Source organism: Podarcis filfolensis, assembly GCF_964270895.1.
Source record: "Podarcis filfolensis genome assembly, chromosome: 4".
NCBI classification, from domain to species: Eukaryota; Metazoa; Chordata; class Lepidosauria; order Squamata; family Lacertidae; genus Podarcis; species Podarcis filfolensis.
Genome location: NC_139607.1, coordinates 19,906,607 through 19,930,488, shown reverse-complemented (window position 1 = coordinate 19,930,488; position 23,882 = coordinate 19,906,607). Strand labels below are relative to the sequence as shown.

Here is a 23,882-nt window from a genome sequence, read left to right as displayed (position 1 = left end):
GGCCCCTGTGAGGCAGTGTGAGGAGGTACCTCTCTTTGGGGCAGGGGGGGGAGCTCAGGGGTGGCAGTAGTGACTGCCTGGAGGACTCCCAAGGACAGGTAAAAGGAGGTTGAGGAAACACTCCACAAAGGAGGGTGTTCAAAAAAGGGTAAGATTCTGCCAGTTCTGTGAGAAAGGGGTGACATAACTGGGCTCCTGAACCCCACAGAGGTGCCACAGAAAGAATGTACAGTGGTACCTTGGGTTACATACGCTTCAGGTTACATACGCTTCAGGTTACAGACTCCGCTAACCCAGAAATAGTGCTTCAGGTTAAGAACTTTGCTTCAGGATGAGAACAGAAATTGTGCTCTGGTGGTGCGGCAGCAGCAGGAGGCCCCATTAGCTAAAGTGGTGCTTCAGGTTAAGAACAGTTACAGGTTAAGTACGGACCTCCGGAACAAATTAAGTACTTAACCTGAGGTACCACTGTAGTTGGTCAAAGGAGCCGTGGACTCAAAAAGGTTGATTGGTTTAGGACATTGGTTTAGCTGTCCCAAGATTGTCTCTTCTTCCTGGCAGTGACTCTTTCCAGAGTCAAAGCAGAGATCTTTCTGATTACCTGCTGCTTATATATTTTACCAGAAATGTGAAGGACTGGATGTGCAAAGTGTGTGCTCAGCCATTGAGCTGCCATGTGGCTTGCAGCAGGAGGCACTCTAACCACTGCACCATGCTGCCTTTCCTCTTTTCATTTGGCCCAGCTGGGTGGAGAGTTCCTTGGACAGGTGCTTGTATGTTGGACAAAGTGAGCCCAAACAACATTTTCATATAGCGCAGACTCTTTATATGATATTAACCTTCTTTTGTTCTTTGCATGTCAGTTGGGGTTGATTTTGGGGGACCTGGGTTCAAGTTCCACCTTCACCAAGTGCAAGTTGTGTGGCCTTTTGTTGAATGACAAAGTCACTTCCCATTCTCGGCTCTGGTTTCCTGCCTGTAAAAAATAGAAATAATTGTTGACTGTGGGTTTCATCTGACAAAGACAGAACAGAATCGGAATTATTGGTGAAGAGGTGTACAAAGAAAACAAAAAAAATTATTATTTATGTATGCTACAACAGCAGCTTGTATGATGTATACCCAAAAGTGGAAAGAAGAAACAGTTTCAACGAAAGGAGATTGGCAATTAAAACTGATGGAATATGCAGAAATGGTGAAAGTTAATGGAAGAATATGAAATCAAGATGAGAGACTCTATGACTTAGCGGAGAAAAATCTATTGGTTATTTGAAGGCGCATTGTAAACAACTTAAAACATTAGCAGGGTTGGCATAAACTGGTACAGTAATGGGTAACTAAAAGACAATATAATGGGAAGTTAATAAATATATTTAAATTGGATATGGAGTAATAAAAATATATAAAATAAGTAACTGCAGAAAGGAGGGGAGGGGAGTAGAAGAAAATGTGGATTGATGTAAAGATGATGATGATTAAGTAAATATATGTAAAACAAAAAGTGAAATTTGTATATATATAAAAGACATAGAGCAGAATCATATTTCCCAGCATAGCAATCACCGTTTTAATCTTTGGAAATTAATACAGTTTCATGGATTAGAAGATCCTGCCCCAGTGGATGTAGACCAGTTGATGACAATCTTGACACTTTAAGGACCTCTGTAGCCCTTAATTTGTAGTTTGTTTTCAAGGCCTAAGATCGCACATGTTTCTCAGCAATGCGCTGCCTCGCCCACTAGGCCAGCCTGTGATTTCGTGCAGCGATTCCCTTGCTCTCCTTTCCCCATTACCCGGGAACCCCTGATGACTTGCTCTGAAAAGAGAGCTGTGGATATCTCGTAGATGATGGCTATGGAAAATGACTGCTGAAACCAACAAGGTTCTATCCCAGTCTTATCACTTTTACCGCACACCACCAGGAAGCGGAAAAAGAAAATGTCTGTGCCACAGATGTCCATGGATCATGGGGAAGACGTAATAAAACCATGCCTACTAACAGTGACTAAAGACACACCTCTGAACTCGGAAGTTAAAATGTGTGTGTAAACCCCAAATGGAAAAAAAGTGAATAGAAATCTTAAGCAGAATAGTTCTAGCTGCACGTGACACAGAAAATGCAGTAAGGTTGGAACATGACCTTCTTACATGATTATTGTGCCGTATATTGTATTTATCATCCGTTAACTATTTACTGATTATATTAAAATCAGTTAAAACAATTCACATGACCCTCAGTTGATTAAAAAATCCCAAATAAGTACATTTAACTAACTCTCTCTCTCTCACACACACAACTGCTGAAAAGCACTTTAAATACTGTGTGTGAAATCTTAGTCATGATGAGATCCCATAATACCGCCTAGGAAACTAATTTTACAATTTCACCTTGTCCAAAATGTGACACTGAAACTGGTGCCAAGCCACAATCCAATTGCCAGTCACTGCCAAGCTTCTGCCATCTTAGAAATGTCATAGACATCTTGATAGATGTGAAAGCTAAGTCAAATGTGGGCTGCATTCTTGGGGATGGGGAACCATTCTTTACTTCTGTGGCTTCTACATCCTTTTGATTTCAGCTTGTTCCTCCTTGTCATTGTGGTGTGTGGGTTTTACCTTTTTTAAAATTTTACATTAACGTTAGATTTAGAAGAGTTAACCTCATGAGAAGGAAACGACGGTATGAAGATATTTCATGCGCTATAGCCCATCAAACTGTGGTGAAGAGCTTTAAATTCAACAGTGCTAACTGCAGAAAACTCCAGCTTCTGACATGTTCTCTAAAATCTGCTTGAGATTAGGCCTTAAAAATAAATCTGAGGGAAAGGAATGTTTTTGTGTGGAGATATTAGGACCAGCTTGAGCTGGAGACCATCTTGGCAACTAGGGGTGGACCTCCCTGACGTTTAAGGAAAGGCAAGCTCCATTTCAAATCCTTTCGGAAATTGCCATTTTGATAGAATAACATTACAGGCAATCTCTCATATTTAGCATGTTTGTTTCATGCTCTGCCAGTCAACCACTGGAACAATGACAGAACCTCCAGGGCAGGTCATGGCTTGGAAATCATGGAACAATAGATTCAGATTGCAATAAATATGCTTCTCCCCCCCCCCCCAAATGAAAATGGTATATATTTTTCTTTGGGAAACTAGGGCTCAAGTTGCTTTATAAATATGCTTACTGGCAAACATGTTAGGTAGATTTTTTCCCTACCTAATGTGTTCAAGGACTTGCTGATCAGAAGGTCAGCGGTTCGAATCCCCGCAACGGGGTGAGCTCCCGTTGCTCAGTCCCTGTTCCTGCCAACCTAGCAGTTCGAAAGCACATCAAAGTACAAGTAGATAAATAGGTACCGCTCCAGCAGGAAGGTAAACGGCGTTTCCGTGCGCTGCTCTCGTTCACCAGAAGCAGCTTAGTTATGCTGGCCACATGACCCGGAAGCTGTACGCTGGCTCCCTCAGCCAATAAAGCGAGATGAGCGCCGCAACCCCAGAGTTAGTCATGACTGGACCTAATGGTTCCTTTACCCTTTACCTTTAATATGTTCAATGAAACTTACTCTGGTTACATGTATACTGTATATAGGATTGCATCCTTAATCTGTGGTTATTCTGTGGTTGATATTTAATTGTCAAAGCCGTGAAGGCTGAGAATGAAAGGTGCATTTATTAATTTTTGAGACTACTTTGGTCCTGGTTTTTTTTTTTTTTTTTTACTGCAGTGGATAGTGAAAAATCACACACTGAAGGACATTTCCTTCCGGTGACTGCATTAAACCTGCTACTGCCTCTAAACAGGTAGGGTTATGTGTTTCTCAGAATTTTTAAAAAAATCAGGCACAGTTTGTGACCTATAATGCCACAACTACATTTTTTATATTAAAAAAAAGCTTTAAATTGCTTCAAGAACTCTTTGAGAATGTGATGGGAGATGTTTGTATTCACTCCATGCCACATAATGATCTCCAAGAACTTCTTCTGAATATTGCTATCCACGCACCACATCTGGATAGCAGAGAGCACATCCCAGTCTCTGTCCCATATTTATTTAAGATCTTTCTCTTGGAGGCTAACCAAAGCTTGGGCTTGAGCATCTATTGGAAGTGTTAGCCATCATTTTTATTTGTCCTGGCTTCTTGAGCCAGGATGACTACAGCTGAGGATTAGGAGTTTTTCACATCTGCTCCAAGTTTCCACAATTCCAAGAGCTGGAAAAAGATCAAGATGGAGTCCCCAGGTTAACTTTCCCTGGCTTTCTTGTGCATCTCACATCTCACGGGAGGTCTATCTGTGTGAGCAATTCAGTGTTGGAGGAAGGGACTTAAAGAGCTCCGCAGAGCAGCACCCATGAGTAAACTTGAGTTTCAAAATAGGAAATCCCTGCTGATTGATTTATGGAGCTCTGTGAGGACCCTCCTCCAACACCAGTTGTATAGTTAAATGCCCATCTTGGGGAAAAGACATTTACATCAGCTTTAACATCCAGCTGCCACTCTCCTGGCTACTTCATTATCAGACTGTCTTAGAAGGGACATGGTACTCTAGATGTGCAGAGATCCTGCCCCAATCTGTATGCTGACAGAGCCCTTTCAAATGCCAGGTGAACATATGGATGGAAAGGCATAGGGATGAGGACACCTAAAGTCTCGTGAAATCAAGGCAGTAATCACCAGAAGGAAATCTTACTCCCTCAATTCTCAATGGTGAACTGACCCTCTGTATAGGAAGAATGGGTCTTTTCAGGGCTTTTGAACCCAAGGCTCATAAATGGGTTCCCTTGATGTTCTTCAGAGGCTTTGCCTGAGGAGGAATTCTAAAATTCATTGAAGGAAGCAAAGTTGAAATTTTGTTGCTAGGGGGGTAACCTCAGGGTGAGAGAGAGAGCGAGAGAGAGCGCAAGAGCAGGGGGAGAAACAGTTTCATTTTTGTATCTGAGGCCTGTTTGTGTGGCTGAGTCTGTTACTCTTGTCAAGAAAAGCAATTTGGGACGAATACACCAATACAGAGTGACGGTTGTCAGTTAAGTTGAAACTTATTTAGGTTTCTCCCTTGACCTTCCCCTCATGTGCAACAGTATAGCATCAAGCTATTAAAAAGTCTGGTGTGTGGTGCTGATCAATAATATACAATAAATTCAAAACAGGATATACTTAAAGCAGGTTCTTCTGCCTCTCTGTGTTAGAACTACACAGAAAAAGTTAAAATCTTTCTTGTCCTTTACAGTGGAACGGATACACTGCTACAAACAGCCCAAGTCAACAAACCATGGTCCTCAAGGACCGAAACTTACAGCCTCTTCAGAGGTTTATGAGAAATTTACTTTCCACTTGTTTTAAGCTAAGTTAAAGACATTTGGGTGCTGTTTGGCTTTCTGCAGTTAGACCAGCCTGGCTTCCTTTTTTTTTTCTGGCTATATGAGTTGCTGAGAGGATGGGATGGGGAAATTCTTGATTTCTTTTTTGGGCAAAATAATGCATCCTTCGAATCAATATGGTGAACATGACACAATAACCTCCTTCCCCCGCAAACAAGCCCCACTGTAACCAACTGAATGCAACCAATCAAGCTCTGGACCCCCTAACCTCTTGCAATGTATGCGTATGTATTTATTTATGGACACACACAAACACACACACACAACCTATCCACCTAATGCTGACACAACCCCCCCATCTTTTTCTCTCTCTCCCTCTCTTTCCCCCCAATTGCAAGATGTCAATGACAAAAGTGTGTCTCACTACATGCAAGCAAACTGTGAAAAAGACTCAATGGTTCGAAAGGGGAGACAAAACATGTAGTTTTCCCGCATTTGTTTGTTTTGTAGCACAATAAAACCTTTAATAAAAAGTAGTGACAATCTGTATGTGTTCAAAATGGCACCATCTATGTGCAAGGGGGGAAATATCAGGAGGCTTGTGGGAAAGGTACAAAACCTTCAGGGGAAAAAATAGAAAATAATCTCAAGTGGGAGGGAGAAGGAGTTGCCTCCAAACAGCCCTATGAGAACTAAGCATGGAAATCAGAGGATGGGGAAGGGAATCAAATTGCAGATTCTGGAAAAGAGGGTGGCTGGCTGGCTGATTCCTCAAACAGGGTGGGAAATGACAACAACAGGAGGAGGAACACTCTGCATTGCAAGTTGTGAGATTCTACACCACTCCTGTTTTTGACTTTGCACACACACATGCAAAGAAATTAACAAAACAGGGCAAAACGGTTTGACTATTTACGGCTTCTCTCTCTCTCTCTCTCTCTCTCTCTCTCTCTCTCTCTCTCTCTGTGTGTGTGTGTGTGTGTGTGTGTGTGTGTGTGAGAGAGAGAGAGAATCTGTAAGGCTTTGCATGAAGGCCTGAACCTTGCAAAAAGGTTTCTGAAGTTGTCTCTGTGATAAATCATTGTGTGACTTTGTCCATTTTTATTTTCCCTTTACCTAAATTGTCTCTGCACACCCTTTTCTAAAGTACACATTTGAGAAACACATTGGCCTGGTTGTGAGAATACATCTATTTTCCTCCCCGTCAGATAACAGGCCCTTGTTTCCTTTTTTTTTTAAAAAAAAAAAGCTCAATGGCAGCTGTTTTGGCAGCTGCAAAGAAGGGTAAACAAAATACCATTTTCAAGTTTCCACATATTTCTCATATTACAGCCATCCAGGGACTGAATCAATACAACAAAAATTCTCAAAAGTGGGATTTTCAGATCCATTTGCTAGCAAGCAGGCAATATATTGAAACGGCAAGTCCTGAAAAGCAAAGGAGGTGTAGGCATGAAATTGCAACACACAAAACACTTAGCAGGGTGGTGTTATGCAAAACAAACCCATCGAGATGTCATTTTTATTGGGGGTGGTGGTGGTTGGGGGTGTGGAACACCTGTTTTCAATTGTCTGAAAAAAACCTGCACAACTCATGACCCACCAAGCCAAATAAATACAACCCAACAGCCAGGCTGTCAAGCTTAGAGATATGTTTGACAGCAATTAGAATTAGATCTACCATCTGACGAACCTGTTTAATGCCTTGCAAGGAAAGCCCACTCGTTCATATGCTTCATTTGTGATCAAGGACAGTAATGAACTCTTTCATTTGTACAGTTGTAAATTCTCAGAATGTATTTTGTATAGTGCACCATCAAGCTAGATCTGTGTTTATTGGATTTGATTCCTTTGCTATGGCTTGTGGCTGACTCAAATAATTGTTTTATCTATCTATCTGACAGCCCAGGTCTAGCCCTCTCATTAGCAAGACTGATACTGTCCATCTCAGGCAGCAGGTATGGGGGCACCTACTTCGTAATGGATAGCACATTATAAAGTATTGTGTTTATTATAATTCTGCCATGACAGGAGTACTACTCACCTAAATATCTTGCCTGCTTTTTCACTCACAGGCAGGCAAAAATTAGTCGAGCCCTCGGTTGACCATCTCATGATGTTGGGCTTTGAGAGTTGCAAACTATGCAGGCTGGATTTAAAGCTGCAACGCGGGTGGCACTGTGGTCTAAACCACTGAGCCTCTTGGGCTTACCGATCAGAAGGTTGGCGGTTCAAATCCCTGCGACGGGGTGAGCTCCCATTGTTCAGTCCCTGCTCCTGCCAACCTAGCAGTTCGAAAGCACGTCAAAATGCAAGTAGATAAATAGGTACTGCTCTGGCGGGAAGGTAAACGGTGTTTCCGTGCACTGCTCTGGTTCACCAGAAGTGGTTTAGTCATGCTGGTCACATGACCCGGAAGCTGTCTGCAGACAAACGCCGGCTCCCACGGCCAGTAAAGTGAGATGAGTGTCACAACCCCAAAGTCATCCACGACTGGACTTAACTGTCAGGGGTCCCTTTACCTTTACCTTTAAGCTTGTAAAGAAAAAGAAGGTACCTTTTATCATATGTGGTGGACCTGTAATGTAACTTAAAAATTCTGGAAAATAATATATAATGAAATGGGGAAAAATGTTTAAAAAAACTTTTGTTAAAAAAAACATAAGCTTTTTTATTAGGTACCGAGATTCCAAAGGATCAGGGGAAATTGTTCATGTATGCCACAACGGCTGCTTGGATGTTGCTAGCCCGGAGAGGGAAGGAAGAGACAGCTCCGACCAGAGAGGCATGGCAAGTCCAGTTGATGGATTATGCCGAAATGGCAAAATTAACTGGGAAGCTCAGGAATCAAGAAGACAAGAAATTTAAAAAAGAATGGGAAATGTTTATAATGTACATACAAAATCATTATAAACAGGTTAAAACATTAGCAGAATTTTAAATACACTTGTAATATACATAATGTACAGATAACTTAGGAAGATGAAAAATTGGAGAATTATTGCTATGCAGTTGAAAATAGAATTAAAAGGAACCATGGAAGGGATGGGGACAGATTCAGAGTAATCTCGATATTTCGATTTTGTACTATGGTTTGTTGTACGTTTACTTTTTTGAAAATCAAATAAAAAAGATAATAATAAAATAAAGCTGCATAAGCTGGTTTCTACACGCATTCGCACACCTATTTTTACTTTCTACCCAGGCAAACCAGAAATGCGACCAACTTTCAAAGACTTGTGCCAGTCAGGCAAAGCACGAAAGGAGGGTTGCGGAGAGGTGGGACCTAAGGAGAAGGGGTGTAGCTGGGGAGTGTTCAAAGAGCCAAACAGAGAGGACTGGAGGGCGACATTTGGCTCGTGGGGCTGAGCTGCCCTCATCCCCGCTTTCCCCTCTTCTTGACTGAGACTGACGGCTTGGCTCTTCAGTAGAGATTGCATTGCCTTTGATTTTCTCCCCTGATTTCTTTTCTCTTGCTACGAGGCGCAGGAAACGTCTAGTTCTGTATCTGTTTTTCTTTTTTTAAGCTGAGATTTCTGCCGTGACTCATTCAGCATATCCACTGGAAGACAGGAAGGTCTTCCCCAGATCATCATTTCGCTCCTGGTGGTGACTTTAAAGAGAACCATCTATTCCCTCCCCCCCATCTCCTCTTGCCACCCTGTTCCCACTTCCTCCATCCCACACCAGAATACTTAAAGGCTGGCTCCTGCACTGCTGTTCCTTTGTGGCCACTTTGCTCACTCTGCAATCAAGTTCCTGCCAGCATGTTCTAAAATTACATAGTTTATGTCTGAGTGGAAGACTAGTGGGTGCTGAAGCTCTGCTGTGTGAGTGGTCAGTCTGTTCATACTTTCCTGTGAGTTGGACGGCTTCTTGGTCATCACAACTCCTGCCAAGGAAAACATTTCCTCTTATAAACACGATGTGTATAATTTTACTGGGCTGAGGGTGGTGGTGGCGAAAGTTAGCACTTTGCCGTTTCAGCACTGCCCACTAATAGGTTTCTTCAAATCCTTACTAAGTGAGTCACGAAGGGACTCTGCTAAGAATGACTCAAAAAGCATCCCACAGTTTATTACACAATTTGGTGAAGTTTTATGAGGTAGCACTGAGTGTCCCATGGAAAGGAATTCCGTCCCTGATGCCTACTAGGAGGTATCTCATTTGCCAGTCAAAGACCTCGTATTCATCATTGTCCTTTCATATTTCCTTCCTAAACTTTTCAACGTTCTCCAGATGAACAATTGCCTTAGCATTGTCTCAACAGGGACATGACGGGTTGAAAGAAAACCAGATGTTTGTAGAAGGTGCGATGAATGATTAAACAAGAAGCCTTTCCTTGCAAAAGCAACCCCTCTGGTGGTCTGCTCAATAGCAAGACATATTTTTAAATGGTATTATTCACATAACCATTTGGTTAGGGCATGGAGTTGGCCTGGTCAGCAAAATGTCACTTTCTTTCTTACTTCAAACTGTAAAGCTGTAGAAGGGAACAAATTAAAAACACACACACCCCAAAAACACCTTAACAAAGCTGTCACTATTAAGGCTGCCAAGTTGTGATTTTATACACACCTGGTGAGTAGAGACAGGGATGGGAATGACTAGTCAAGGGACGGAATCTAATTAATTTTTGGTAGATAAGTAGGTACACTCCTGAGGGTTTAAAAAAATATTATTTGTATTAGTTTTTCAAAGGCTTTAACTAATTTACTTAACATAAAATATATCATTCACTTATATTTTTCTTTTTGGCTTCCCACCCCTTCCGCCCCGATGCTTTTATTCTAATCTTTAATTGCTGCATTATACTTTTTACTAACACGCCAACTCCATCTTATCATTCATTTTTTCCCCTGCCACTCATATCTCAAATCCTGCTTGCAATTTCATATCCCTAAAATACTTTGACAGATAGTTCAAAAAGGCCTCCAATTTCCCATAAATGGTTCATCATTTTGATCTCTTGGTTTTCCAGTCAATTTCACCATTTCAGCATAATCCATTAATTTTATAAGCCATTTCTCTTTGGTTGGAATCTTGTCCTCTTTCCATTTCTGTGCATCACCCCTGAAGGTTTTGATGGGTCAAGGGAAGCAGGATCTAGTAGGTTTTTCTTTTTTAAAAAACAGGGTAGGGATGATTAGCAGCTTCTGGGTAGCTGGTGTACTTGGATGGTGAATTGCGATCACCGTCTTGCGATCAAGTGGAATGGCATTTAACAGGGTAACAACAGAAAATAATAGACACTGATCCAAAATACAAAAGCAATTAAAAAAAATACTTTCCTTGCACTCAATACAATCATTACTTGCTTCAAAATTGTGCTAATTTACATGCCTCCTGAAGATACAACAAACATGTAGCAGCTGTTGAATGTATCTCATCATTGGGGGCTCTTTTGACTTGTAAATATTAGGTTTTCGATTAAAAGCATACAATCCTATGGAATGAAGAGTTCCAAGAGGACAGCTTGGAAATATCTGTCATCTCTCAAAAAGTTCCAAAAAGCAAACAGGAGACAAAGTATTATCTACACTGAGAGTTCAGCAGTCATGTGGTGCAGCTTTTGTTGGGCTGTACTATTTTAGAGTGCAGAAATAGGGGGCACATGCTTGAATGCTTCCCCAGATTTTAAAAAAAGAAAACACTAATTCTCTACCTACAAAACTGACACATCCAAAAAAAGGATAATGTCAGTGTAGGTGTATGCCTGCTCCCCACTAAACTGTGTCCAACTCACAACATATCAAATGAACAAGAAGTCCAACTCAAAAAGCTTTTAGAAGCAATTATAAAGGTAAAGGTAAAGGTACCCCTGCCCGTTCGGGCCAGTCTTGCCAGACTCTAGGGTTGTGCGCTCATCTCACTCTATAGGCCGGGAGCCAGCGCTGTCCGCAGACACTTCTGGGTCACATGGCCAGCGTGACAAGCTGCATCTGGCGAGCCAGCGCAGCACACGGAACGCCGTTTACCTTCCCGCTGGTAAGCAGTCCCTATTTATCTACTTGCACTTAGGGGTGCTTTCGAACTGCTAGGTGGGCAGGAGCTGGGACCGAAAGACGGGAGCTCACCCCGCCGCGGGGATTCAAACTGCCGACCATGCGATTGGCAAGTCCTAGGCGCTGAGGTTTTACCCACAGCGCCACCCGCATTTATACATCACAATTATACATCACAATAAAAAAATAAATCATTCCATGTAACATTATGTGAAGTAATACAAAAAGTTAACATAATTTAGCAGCTTAAACTAAACAATATTGTATAAAATATTGTTACGCTCCACCCTAAATTCCAAGCATGAGAGTTTGGTTTCCTTTGAATAAAGATCAATGGAGACTGTGGTGCCTTTAGGATATTTGGTTTCATTTGCACATACATGCAACTTGAGCACAAAGGTCTTACAGTGTTGATGCTGCCATAGAACTTGCTTCCACTTAGGTTTCCAGGGCAGTCCCCAAATCCAGCCCAGAGCAAAGATGTCTCCATCTCCAGCTTTCAGCATCCGGATTTTCTGCTCACACCCAAAACAACTCTGGCTATTGTTCTTCTATGTACCAGCCAGGTGAGGGAAGTGTGGAAAAGTCCTGCACATTTGTCTGTGGCACAGAGCAACATCTTTGGATATGCTAAACTGCGGTACTTAACTAGCCAGCCAAAGCCATTACCTTGACAAAGAATCTCATTTGGCAGGCTTTATGGAATCATAGAATTGTAGAGTTGGAAGGGAACCTGAGGGTCATTCAAGTCCAACCTCTGACAATGTGGGAATCTCAACTAAAGCATTCATGACAGAAGACCATCCGCCGAATTCAGCAGGCACACAAGTCGTGAGCTTTTCCTGTGAGTTCTCCTCCACTGACAAAAACAGTGCTGGCTTCTCCACCAATTCCTCCCTCTCCCACTTTTCCACAGCAGGGTCCCGGGCAGTAGACAAATCAGTTGGCAGCAGCTCATGCTGTCTAACAGACACCTTCGATTTCTCCCACTCCCCTTTTTCCACAGCAGGCTCAAACATATTTGGGACTTACAAGGGGACACGAAGGAAATAAGCCCTTCCTTGTTTGTCTCCAAACATCTGGCATTTAGCGGCATATTGATACGATAGGAGAGACCCCGTACATAGATTTTCAACACGCACAGAAATGCTATATGGATTAATGCAAGAAAAACAGACATGCTCAAACACATGCTGGAAAAGATGATCTCTTTCCTTTGCTGCTCTTTCAGCTTGATGAAAACACTGCCTTCTTAAACCCAATGTGAGATGCTTCGTATAGAAGCACTTGCTCACGAAAGCTGTGTGCCTGTTCCACTTGTTAATTGATGGCAGAACTTATTCCAGTCTTTCCGAGATCTGTTTCTTTGAGGAACCCCAGGGAATAAATTACTTCGCGCACAGGTATTTGTAGCACTTAGTAGCTTTCGTGTAAAACGCTGAATACAATATTGTCCTGTGTAAATCTCCTAGGATTAGCACTTTGATTAAACCTGAGTCTTGAAATTCTTGCCCAGAAGGAATGGAGACAAAGAGATTTGCTTCGGGGCTCCCTGCACCTCAGAAATGATGAAGGTGAAGGAGAAAACTTGTTGACTCTTGGGTCTGACAAGCCCAAGCTTCTAAACGTCTTTTTAATGCAAAAAGAATTTTGAGCAAAATAATTTAAAATATGTATCAAAATGGGTCATGTTCTAAGCGTAGGCATCAATGCTGACATGGGTAAAACACATCTGTCAGTTAATAAGATCTTGCTCTGAGCATGTAGGGAGATTGAAAGCCAGTCAAATGATTTTGAATGTTTGTATTACAATCTGTTTGGGAGTATCTAAATGCAGATAGGAAACTGCTTGTATGAATGGTGAATTGTATCTAGAGTTGTACACCAGGGTACCTTGAGAAGATCAGGTTCTTGAGGTGGCTTGGACCTATTTCTATGATTATGAGACTTTTGAGTTGTCTTAGAGTTCCAAACTTGGAGAGTACGGTAACATATGGGTCCCTCTGAAGGTTATGCCTTGCAAACTTTTCTTTCAATGGCTTGGTAACGACCAAGAGAGCAAGCCTCAATTGGTGTTGTTACTCTGCTTTAAGCTTATTTTCTTCCTTTGTTCTTGTATAAGAAGAACAAACAAATAAAATTAATTTATTGACTATTTTGAACTGATCTATGATTCTGTGCGTTCTTTGTATGTGTTACCTGTTATATTCAGGTTGATTTGATTCCCACCCCCCACCCCCGCAAAAAACCCCAGTATGATTATGTCAGTTTTAATTTGTTCATATTTATGATATCAGCTTCCCATAACCAGTACATATTATTCTATTTCATAGAAATCTGATGTCCAGATCCCAGTTTGCAGCTTTTTGGTATGTTGGGATGGAATATGGACTGTGTGCACCCCATACATTTAAAGCACATTCCCACCCAACCCTGGGAACTGTAGTTTGTTAAGGGTGCTGAGGGTTCTTGAGAGACCCCTGTTCCTCTCCCCGAGCTACAGTTCTTGTAGTGGTTTAACAGTCAATCCCTCTTCTCAGGGAACTCTGGGTATTGTAGATCTGTAGGGGGGGGGGGACAGTTATTAACTCTCAGAACCCTCAACAAGTTACAGTGCCCAGGATTCTTTAGCGGAAGACTGTTTAAAATAGTACAGTGGTACCTCGGGTTAAGTACTTAATTCGTTCCGGAGGTCTGTTCTTAACCTGAAACTGTTCTTAACCTGAAGCACCACTTTAGCTAATGAGGCCTCCTGCCATCACCGCGCCGCTGGAGCACGATTTTTCTTCTCATCCTGAAGTTCTTAACCGGAAGCACTATTTCTGGGTTAGCGGAGTCTGTAACCTGAAGCGTATGTAACCTGAGGTACCACTGTATTTTTGTTGTTGTTTAGTCGTTTAGTCGTATCCGACTCTTCGTGACCTCATGGACCAGAGCACGCCAGGCACTCCTGTCTTCCACTGCCTCCCGTAGTTTGGTCAAACTCATGCTGGTAGCTTCGAGAACACTATCCAACCATCTCGTCCTCAGTCATCCCCTTCTCCTTGTGCCCTCCATCTTTCCCAACATCAGGGTCTTTTCCAGGGAGTCTTCTCTTCTCATGAGGTGGCCAAAGTATTGGAGCCTCAGCTTCATGATCTGTCCTTCCAGTGAGCACTCAGGGCTGATTTCCTTCAGAATGGATAGGTTTGATCTTCTTGCAGTCCATGGGACTCTCAAGAGTCTTCTCCAGCACCATAATTCAAAAACATCAATTCTTCGGCGATCAGCCTTCTTTATGGTCCAGCTCTGTATTACAAAGTACACCACTATATTACAAAGCTTTGAAATATAGCATGGATGTAGGCTTTACGGACTTTCATTGAGTATGTTTGAGGGTGTAGACCAAGGAGTTTGGCCAAAAACATCACAAAAATGGTGAATTTAGAAGAGGATTCTGATGGAAGAGACTGGTAGCATAATGCAGGAGTTCTTTCTGGGAAGGATTGGTAAATATTCCAGTTCTCTGCCATCGTCTGAGTCATGATATATTCTTGACATGGCCTTCAGTGCTGTCTAAGTTACCTCAGCCCGATCTTGCCATATGCTTCAAAGCAGAAATACAATTATCCCTTGGAAGTGCCCATTCGTTTCTTCCTTTCCCACTGCCAGTTCTGCGTATGGAGTGTGTGTTTTTTCTTTCCCCCCTTAGTGTCCATAGGAAATCTTACTCATCAATATGACTAGCTACACGAACCACTCGATTATTATCCTTCAAACATGCAGAGGGCCTGTTGACTAAACCAGCTGTCAGCGTTAACAGCAGCCACTCCTTCAGGAAATGAACAAGAATCCCCCCACCCATTCTGTTAAATCAGAGCTTAGTCACTAAAAGTTATTAATGGGAAAAGGTTTGAGTGCAATCATGGATTCAGTCAGAACAGGTATGGAAAGTTTAGGGATTTAGCCTTTTTTTAAACCCTACTCTTCAGTAAATGGTTTAAATCACATAGAAAAGGCACCACCAAATTTACATGTCTGCTGTAGAGTGATTTTTGATACGCCCTCATTGCAAAGTGCGTGGTGGAATATAAAAACTTGTGCCAGCTTCACAACAATAACCCTATCAATTCCCCCCAATCAAACTAGCCAGGGCATGCTGGATTCAGTGTGACAGTGCATTTAGCTGCTGCAATGGAATATGAATAGAGAATGACTAGGAGTTAATTTTATTAGAAAGATGATCTTGGAGAACTGTTACAAAGGTGTCACAATGAAATTCAGTTAGGGGGGATTTGAGGAAGTCAGATAACAATGAAAGTTAATTTGGATTTTAGAAGAAATAAGTGTTTTTCTTTTTCTTTCTTTTTTTCATTTAGTACAGTGGTACCTCGGGTTACATACGCTTCAGGTTACATGCGCTTCAGGTTACAGACTCCGCTAACCCAGAAATAGTGCTTCAGATTAAGAACTTTGCTTCAGGTTGAGAACAGAAATTGTGCTCCAGCGACGCAGCGGGAGGCCCCATTAGCTAAAGTGGTGCTTCAGGTTAAGAACAGTTTCAGGTTAAGTACAGACCTCCGGAACGAATTAAGTACTTAACCCGAGGTACCACTGTATTGTAATGTGTTTCGTTTTGTGTCTTTTATATGTTGTATTTGTTATAAATGTGGAAAATCAATAAAATATATATTTTTTTAAAAAAATAGAGAATGACTACCTTGCACCCCAGGTGAGGAGCATCTTTGGTGCTACCCCTCTCATTTGCTCAACTTTTGAATATTTATATTTCATTTCATTTTGCAGCCCACTTGACAGTGTTGATGTGTCCTCTGCACGCATGATTCACCTCGTCGTGTGAGATCTTGTGTTTCTTTCCTCACGTGTAACAGCAGCAGCAAACGGCAACACAACAATGGCTGTGCAGGTGGGCCCTGCCACCTTTATAAGTGAAAAAGAAGTATGGTAAAATAGTATTTACAAGTCACTTGGCCACTGAATTCCATGAGCTGGTGACCTACCGACTAGAGTACTGCAGCGTGATCTATGCGGGGCCGCCCTTGAAGACTGAGGGTGGAATTCAACATAGCACTAAGTGGGGTACGCACACACAGGACAAGGCCCGCTTGTGGAATGTGACTTCCCCTGCCTCCCCTCCCCTCCCTGATAGGTGGTTGTATAATATAATAATAATAATTTATTATTTATACCCTGCCCATCTGACTGGGTTTCCCCAGCCACTTTGGGTGGCTTCCAACAAAATATTAAAATACAATAGTCCATCAAACATTAAAATCTTCCCTAAACAGGGCTAAAAGCTTCCCTAAACAGGGAAGTTGGAAGATATCAGGAAGATGTACACCAGAGATGGGAGTCCTGCAGGATCGATGATGAAGCCTAGTTATGGTTGGACTGCAATTCATCCTTGTCCATTGGCCAGGCTGGCTAGGGCTGATAGGACTTGGTATCCAACAACATCTGGAGGGCCACAGGTTCCCTGATGTACACACACACACACACACAAAATTCAGCATGACAAGAATGGCAAAGTGGAAGATAATCTGCCTTTTCCCTAGAACACATTGCCTGCTTCCGGATGCGAAAAGAGAGGGAGTGAATCTTATACACTGCCAGGAGCTCTTTAGAAAAAAGGTAAAGGTAAAGGGACCCCTGACCATTAGGTCCAGTCGTTACCGACTCTGGGGTTGCGGTGCTCATCTCGCTTTATTGGCTGAGGGAGCCGGCATACAGCTTCCGGGTCATGTGGCCAGCATGACTAAGCCGCTTCTGGTGAACCAGAGCAGTGCACGGAAACGCCATTTACCTTCCCGGTGGAGCGGTACCTATTTCTCTACTTGCACTTTGACGTGCTTTGAAACTGCTAGGCTGGCAGGAGCAGGGACCGAGCAACGGGAGCTCACCCCGTCGCGGGGATTCGAACCGCCGACCTTCTGATCAGCAAGTCCTAGGCTCTGTGGTTTAACCCACAGCGCCACCCGAAAAGGTGGGGTTTAAATGTAATAAATAATAAGAAATGAGCAGGGCCTGTGTGCTGACTGGCCTGGTTGTTGGAAGTGCAACAGCGGAGATCATTCGGTGTGTGAATTAAGGGTTAATTGCATTACCAGTAAAACCAGCTAACCAAGTGGGTTGAGGAGGTGTTACTTAAGTTAAGTTCTTAAGGGTGTGTGTGTATCTTTATGGCATGCTCATAAGATAGTAAATAGCCAGGGGATTTTGTTTCGTCCCATAGTTACGCTTTTAGCATAAATTTCTGTTCAGTTACAGTTCTGCCTTACTTCCGGAAATCTCTCTCTGTACCTATGGCGGCATGTGTTTTCAGTTAATTACATTTGTTCCTGATTATTTTTGTTATGGCTGCAGGGAAAGGAAGGGGCCTTACTATCTCTGAAATGTGATGTGAATATCCGCAACCCCCGCCTCCAAAATCCAGCTTTTGATTCATTAACAAACTATCTTTCGGGAGCGGAGGCGGAGGGAGACTGCAGAGACTGTCTGTACCATTGACACAAAATAAAACTCTTGTCTTTCAATACCGTTCCCCCCAGTTGTCTTGTTATAACCCTGGAGACCCTTATTTTCCGTATCAAATAAAATATGTAAAATAAAATAGAAATAAAATACTTTGAAACTATTCAAGTCCGGCAGAAATGAAACCAGATCCATTCAGGAGCAGGCTAAAGCTGGCTGAGCTAACAAGCCTTTAGAATAGTGTTTGAATTACACCACTCTTTCTGCTGGGTTGCCAGTACATGTGACTGAGCTGAATGGGCTTAGGATCCAATGTAAGTGGCCCCTCTCCGATCTCACCAGATGCCTCTTTCTCAGGGCTTCTGCCTGCTTAAGATCTGCTGGATCCTAATTCTGCTTACGCGAGCAGCTCTTGCTATAGGATGGATGCCTTAGAGCAGGGAAATCCCACCTCAAATTATTTCAGAAGCACAGGTCTACATCTGGTTCTTAACACAGACCCTTCAAGTGTCCCTATTTTCCAAGGACAGTCCTGGATTTACAGAAGCCACCCCAGTCTCTGATTTGATCCCAGAATGTCCCACTTTTCCTTAGGGCATCCTTATTTTCATCAGAGAAACGTTGGAGGGTATGCAGTTATGCGACCCCCCAAGCCAAGGAGATCAGTAACTATACAACCTTTAGAAGACATCAGAAGGCAGCCCTGCATATGGAAGTTTTTAAAAAATGTGTAATGTTTTATTATGGTTTTATATATGTTGGAAGCCACCCAGAGTGGCTGGGGCAACCTAGTCAGATGGGCGGCGTAGTAGTAGTAGTAGTAGTAGTAGTAATAATAATAATAATAATAATAATAATAATAATAATAATAATAATAGAATAGGACATCCCTGTTTTCATCAGAGAAAAGTTGGAGGGTATATTAAAACTGATCCTCTGGTCTCTTGCAGACTGTCAGAGTTTTCTGTAGGTACTGTAATTGGCTAAGGGTTGCTGAAAACCGTAACTCTGGAAGTGCCCAGAACTCTTTGAAGGAAAGAATGTGCTTTGGATGTGTTTTAAAGGTATACTTATGTACACAGTCGGAGAGAGCTGTGTGTTTTGAGCAGCTGAATAGTAAACATGGAACATCTTCCTGGGCTTAGGATATAAGAAAAGTGTAGTAGGCTGGGGAAGTCTTCCTGTGTAATTTTCCTGGAGATATTTTTGGCTTGGAAAACAGACCCAGGAAGGACGAAGGCTGCGTGGGAAGCAATTGTGAAACAACCTCTGCTCACAGGAAGAGTAGTAAAAACTCAGCGCATTATTTATAGAATGACTGTCAAGCTGACCAGCTCCCAGAGGAATATTTAACTTACCATCTGTTGCCTCTTCAGTCATTACTACTCAGCTTCTTCCGTCTCTCCAGCTGCTCAGAAGGCCCCTGAAGGAGGGATTCAGAAGGACAGTCGTCTCCTGGGGCTTCTCAGCTGGCAGCTGAACCCCCAAGATGCTGGCCTATAAATTCCCCATTTCAAGTGAAAAAGCTCTTTTACATTCATCCAAGCCAGTCAAGTAGAAACATCTCATTTCCTCTGCTGGAAAGTCTATACAAGCCCTTCAAGCTATTGGGTAATTTTTGTATAAAGTCCAAAGCTACTTATAAAGGACCACCCATAGAATTAACACCCCTTGCTCCCATTCAGGAGTGGGGTGGAGAGGGGAACAATATCTCCTTCCCCTACCTGGCCATATGCTTAATTAGGGTTTCAGAAAAACTCCTAATTAAACATAAGCCTTGTTCCTGAACTTCTTTGGAACTGGGTCCAGTGTGAGGTAGGTCGTCCTCAGGTTAGTCCAGGCTGGGTTGCCCTGATTCAGGACCCCTGAATCGAGGCTGCAGGGGGGATGTGAGTGTCAGCATCGCCCTTGAGCCAGTGCCACCGACTGGACTCATCCACTTCAGCCCCGACTGGGCCAGGCGAGCTGGGGTAGCACTTCCAGAGACCACCTTCTGCACAGGAACAGGTCTAAGTGCTGTGGACTTACAACTCAGAGTTGTGAGCACCAAATTCACTCCGAAGACAGTCGTTGCACAGCAGAGTACAGCAGAGCATAAACCACTCGGAGAACAGCTCTGTAGAATAACTACTTTTATTCTATCTACAACTATCATACAAACTATATACAAAGCTAAATGGAGAAGCTGAACTGCACTGAGTGTCTGCAGCTGCTCTTAGCAGCAACCTTATCAACACAGAGATAACACTCTCTCTCTGTCTAACACTCAGTCTCTCCCTTTGAGATGAGGCTGGAGCGGAATAAGTAGTGAGCAGAAACCTCCCCCCTCCTCTCTGGAGAATCAGCAGATTCTTGGAATGGGAGGGGTGAAATCTCCTCAGTGAGAGGGCTGTGGCAGCCTCCCAATCTACCCCACCTTTGACTCCGATCCAAAGAGCATTGGGTTGCCCCACCCTTGGCTGACCCCAGGACCACCACCCCACACTTGGGTCCAAGTAAGTTCAGGGACAGGGCTAAATTTTTTGGGGGGGGTGTCATTGTATTGGTTTCTTACTATGGGGTGCATTTTTAAAGTTTTTCTGTTGTAAACCACCCTGTGATCCTTGGATGACGGGCGGTAAATTTAATAAATTAATTAAATTGAATTAGTGTTTTGAAATCCTAATTAAATACATAGCTAAGAGAAGGGTGGAGGCACCCTGGCTGAGATGGTGGGTGCCTCCCTCCCACAGACTCGCCCCCTTTGAAAAGAAAGCTGCTTGTGGACATCACCCACCCACAAGCTGCAGGATGCTGAGGTGTGGGGAGGCGTCAGGCAGGAAGAAGAGCAACAGGCACACAGGAAGTTGGGCCTTCCTTCTCCTGGAAGATGCAGCCACCAAGCAGAGATCTTGACTTTGCTGAAGGGTTTCCCCACCCTGCTTGCCTCTCTTTCCTGTCTGATGTTCCTTCCTGATGACAACCATGGATGGCTGTGGACCACCCAACCAGACCCATAGCAATTCATGCCTCTTCTTCTTTGACGGTCACTCATAGCCAAGTAAGATTGTCTTCCATGAATATGGTCTTAACAGGGTGTTCATAAGTGACTGTGGAGACCATTCTGAATTTGCACGTCCTTCTACAGTGGGGACATAGGTTTCCGGGTGGGAGTTGATCATGGTGAGGATTTGCCAAACATTCCTTCCTCTTAGCTCTTTTTGCCCTTTGTCCTGAGTTTGTGCTTCTTCAAAGTCTGTGACGCCTTTGGTGAAGGCTGTTCTCCAATTGGAGCACTCGCAGGCCAATGATTCCCAGTTGTCAGTGTTTATACTACATTTTAAAAAAAGATTTGCCTTGAGAGAGTCTTTAAACCTCTTTTGTTGTGCACTGGTATGTCGCTTTCCATTCTTAAGTTGGGAATAGAGTAGTTGCTTTGGAAGACGATAATCAGGCATCCGAACAACATGACCAGTCCAATGGAGTTGATGTTGAAGAATCGTTGCTTCTACACTGGTGATATTTGCTTCTTCCAGTACACTGACATTAGTTTGCCTGTCTTCCTCATCTGGTGTCAAAGTCCTTCTGAATAGACCTGACTTGGGTAGGACTCAGGGAAATTTTGTCCATAGCATCTCTCCATCTCTCCATCCATCCATCCACCATCTCTCCTCCCTCCCTCCTTCTCTCTCACACACTTTTATTGATGTTTTCATTTATTTGTTAACCACTTTGGGATGTCTCATGGGAAAGGAATCATAAACAAAATCAAATAGGCAATTAAATGTGCCTGTATCATTTGAAATTAGTTTCCCGCCACCTTGCATTTTGAACATTGTTTATGGCATAGCAATTCACCTAGCAATGATTTATACCTTTGAGACAGCAAACAGCAAACTTTCTTCCGCCATTTGTCACAGCAGAACATCCTGGAAGTGGTAGACAGACTTGGCCAAAGATGCCTCTGTTTTCAAACAACTCAGTCCCTTTATCTGCTTTCGCAAATGACCAAGTGATTGCTTTTAAAGGTATTAAATGGGTCCAGGTGGCACCATAAAGCTAAGTGCCTCCACATGGAACATCTGTCGCCTGTTCCCTAATTCCTGCTATGTTTACAAGGCAGCATGTGATCTTTTTTAAACCCTTTTGCTTCTAGCCTTCTCCTCCTAACAGTTTGCACCACAGCAAACTTTGTTCTGATAAGATCACAATGGATCATTGTGATGCATTTAGCGCATAAGCACATTATGCTGGGTATGGTAGGCAGCTGCAAGACAGTGTGAGGTTTTCTGCAGAGATGGTTTCCCGTGTGTCCCTGAAACTACAACAGCTTTACAGTTAGATCTCCACTTCACTTGTAACATTTTATATCACATTCCCGCCCCCCGCCGCTCATATCTCAAAACCCGCGCAAGATTTCGTTTCGCTAAAATATTTTGACAGATAGTCCAAAAAGGCCTCCAATTTCCCATAAACAGTTCGCCATTTTGATCTCTTGGTTTTACAGTCAATTTTGACATTCCAGCGTTATTCATTAATTTTACAAGCCATCCTTCTTTGGTTGGAGTCTCCTCCTCTTTCCATTTCTGAACATCTAAGATTCTGCCTGCAGTTGTTGCATGCATAAAAAGATTAGTCAATTTCTTTGAAACCTCTGTCCCAATCATCTCTAGCAAAAAAGGCTTTAGGGTTTTTTTTTGGGGGGGGGAATCACCAATTTAAACTTCTTTTTGAATTCATTATCTATCATTTCCCATAAACCCTTGACCTTTTCTCCTCACCTACTGCATTTTTTTAAAAATAGATTTGCCTTCTAAATAAATAAATAAATCCAAAAGTCAAATCTAATCTGAAATGTTTTTGAGAGTGAAAGTAGGGGCAAATGGTCAGCTCCAATTCCAAAAACAAAAGGGGTGCGACAAGGGTGGTTACTGGCTCCCCTGCTGTTTAACATTTATGCAAATGATGCAATAATGGAACTGAAAGGACCAGAATTATTTCCTGTTTCAGTTTTATCAGTTTGCTATTTGCCAGTGATATGGTGTTATTCAGCATCTTAAAAAGCAGAGACATCACCTTGCCAACAAAGGTCTGTATAGTTAAAGCTATGGTTTTCCCAGTAGTGATGTATGGAAGTGAGAGCTGGACCCTAAAGAAGGCTGATCGCCGAAGAATTGATGCTTTTGAATTATGGTGCTGAAGGAGACACTTGAGAGTCCCATGGACTGCAAAAAGATCAAACCTATCCATTCTGAAGGAAATCAGCCCTGAGCGCTCACTGGAAGGACAGATCCTGAAGCTGAGGCTCCAATACTTTGGTCACCTCATGAGAAGAGAAGACTCCCTGGAAAAGACCCTGATGTTGGGAAAGATGGAGGGCACAAGGAGAAGGGGATGACAGAGGATGAGATGGTTGGATAGTGTTCTCGAAGCTACCAGCATGAGTTTGACCAAACTGTGGGAGGCAGTGGAAGACAGGAGTGCCTGGCGTGCTCTGGTCCATGGGGTCACGAAGAGTCGGACACGACTAAACGACTAAACAAACAACAACAATGGTGTTATTAGCACAAACGCAAGTCAGTATGAGGCCTTCACTCCTCCTGCTGCAGTCTGGCATCTTGTCCAAATTATGGGCCACAGGATAGACTTCAGATGTATTAAAATGCAGTTTCCCTATGTATACACACACAAACAGGCAAATGCATGCACAAGCACATGCTTGCATACACCATGCACATCAGGATGGGATAAAACCCACAGATTATTTTAAAATCCCTTCCACTGAACTTTCCATTTCTGGGTGTAGTGCATTCCGAACAGAGCTGTTGTCCCCTGAAAGGACTCCAGTATACATTGGAAATTAATCAGTTTCAAGGAAATGCAGCTGGGCATACATTAATCTAAAAGTGCCCAGAACAGGCAGTACAGACTCTTCCTTTCTGCAAGTCAGTCTCTCCCTGTGAAGCTGAAGTGCCTTGAAATGTTCGCTGGGCCTTTAACCCTTGCACTGCCCATTACCGTTGATGCCACAAATAAAACAGCAATGTTCAATCTTACACTAGCGAGTACTGCTTGTCCCAGGTGGGGAATCTCCTCACAATTACATTTTCC

At 42.9% G+C, this 23,882-nt stretch overlaps 1 long non-coding RNA gene across 2 annotated transcripts; it reads right to left on the bottom strand.

Moving 5' to 3' along the window:
• Positions 1-514: 514 nt before the first annotated feature.
• LOC310761299 lies at positions 515-21,987 on the bottom strand. 2 transcript variants are annotated; one of them, XR_014547351.1, is made up of 3 exons: positions 21,647-21,986; positions 19,151-19,215; positions 515-976 (listed from the first exon to the last, which is right to left on the bottom strand). It is a non-coding gene; the product is annotated as an uncharacterized lncRNA (long non-coding RNA). The 2 variants fall into 2 exon arrangements; XR_014547350.1 differs by lacking the exon at positions 515-976 and adding an exon at positions 16,064-16,241 and having other exon boundaries at positions 21,647-21,987.
• Between the last annotated feature and the right edge of the window lie 1,895 nt (positions 21,988-23,882).